Source organism: Rattus norvegicus, chromosome 18 (assembly GCF_021556685.1).
Source record: "Rattus norvegicus strain SHRSP/BbbUtx chromosome 18, alternate assembly SHRSP_T2T, whole genome shotgun sequence".
NCBI classification, from domain to species: domain Eukaryota; kingdom Metazoa; phylum Chordata; class Mammalia; order Rodentia; family Muridae; genus Rattus; species Rattus norvegicus.
The window spans coordinates 21,247,501-21,249,358 of NC_141551.1; the positions used below are offsets into that span (position 1 = coordinate 21,247,501).

Genomic DNA, 1,858 nt, shown 5'->3' on the forward strand with positions numbered 1-1,858 from the left:
ACTCAAAAAATCAGTAGCCTTCATCCACTTAAAGGATAAACAGGCTGAGAAAGAAATTAGGGAAATGACACTCTTCAAAATAGCTACTAATAATATAAAATATCTTGGTGTGATGCTAACAAAGCAAGTGAAAGTTCTGTACAGAAGAACTTCAAGTCTCTGAAGAAAGAAATCAAAGAAGACCTCAGAAAAATGGAAAGATCTCCCACGCTCATGGATCAGCAGGATTAACATAGCGAGAATAGCCAGTTTACCAAAAGCAATGTCTCTAGATACAATGCAATCTCTATCAAAATCCCAATTCAATTCTTCACAGAGATAGAAGGAGCAGCTCTCAAACTTATCAGGAATAACGAAAAACCAAGGATAGCAAAATCATTCTCAACAAGAAAAGAACTTCTGGGCTCCCGCCGTCACCGCCTCCGAGAACATGGCTGTGCCTCCCACATATGCTCATCTTGGCAAGTCCGCCAAGGATGTGTTCACCAAGGGCTACGGTTTTGGCTTAATAAAACTTGATTTGAAACCGAAGTCCGAGAATGGATTGGAATTTACTAGCTCAGGTTCTGCCAACATGGAGACCACCAAAGTGGACGGCAGTCTGGAAACCAAGTACAGATGGACCGAGTATGGGCTGACGTTTACTGAGAAGTGGGACACAGACAACACCCTGGGCACTGAGATCACTGTGGAAGACCAGCTTGCTCGTGGACTGAAGCTGACCTTTGATTCATCTTTCTCGCCTAACACTGGGGAAAAAATGTTAAAATCAAGACAGGGTACAAGAGGGAGCATATCAACCTGGGCTGTGATGTGAACTTTGACATTGCTGGGCCCTCAATCCGGGGTGCTCTGGTGCTTGGCTATGAAGGTTGGCTGGCTGGCTACCCGATGAATTTTGAGACCTCGAAGTCCCGAGTGACCCAGAACAACTTTGCAGTTGGCTACAAGACGGACGAATTCCAGCTTTATACTAATGTGAATGATGGGACGGAGTTTGGTGGCTCCATTTACCAGAAGGTGAACAAGAAGTTGGAGACTGCTGTCAATCTCGCCTGGACCGCAGGAAACAGTAACACTCGCTTTGGAATAGCAACCAAGTATCAGGTCGACCCTGATGCCTGCTTTTCGGCCAAAGTGAACAACTCCAGTCTAACTGGCTTAGGGTACACTCAGACCCTAAAATCAGGTATCAAACTGACGCTGTCAGCCCTGCTGGATGGCAAGAACGTCAATGCGGGCAGCCACAAGCTTGGTTTAGGACTGGAATTTCAAGCATAAATGAATATTGTACAATCATTAATTTTAAACTCTTTTGCAGCATAGCTACCTTCAGAATTTGGTGTACCTTTTAATGCTATGTGTCGGGGATACAAGAGTTGATCAATACCACGTTAGACCTCCAGGCTAAGGATGACCACTAAGGTGTTTGCCATTTCAGAGCTACAGCCAAAACCCCATTCCAGGAAGGGTCCTTTTTAGCTGTAGGCGTGGGTCGGGGAGGAGTTTCTCTAGAGATGCCAGGCTGCAAGTGGAAGCTGGGAACGTGTGGACCCTTTGTAAATCTGTATCCAGTCCACACATGAAATTATGAATTCCTCAACATCGAACCCAGTGTCCTGATCCTGTCTGCTCTGAAGTATGTACACACCTACATGAAAGGGACGGGGTTTTTTTGTTTGTTTGTTTGTTTGTTTTTGTTTTTTTAGACAGATGGTCACGCCCTGTTCCCATCGTGCCCTGTTCCGGTCCTAGCCCATCGGTTACCTGTTTTACACCAAAAGTAGTCTTTAGGGTGTGGGTAGCTATTTCTTTTGTGCCATTTTAGGGTGGAGAGGGTGGGTGTGATGGAGCCAGT

At 45.4% G+C, this 1,858-nt stretch overlaps 1 pseudogene; it reads left to right on the forward strand.

Moving 5' to 3' along the window:
- The first annotated feature begins 402 nt into the window (after positions 1 to 402).
- On the forward strand, positions 403 to 1,308 carry Vdac1-ps10 (voltage-dependent anion channel 1, pseudogene 10; annotated as a pseudogene).
- The last annotated feature ends 550 nt before the right edge of the window (positions 1,309 to 1,858 follow it).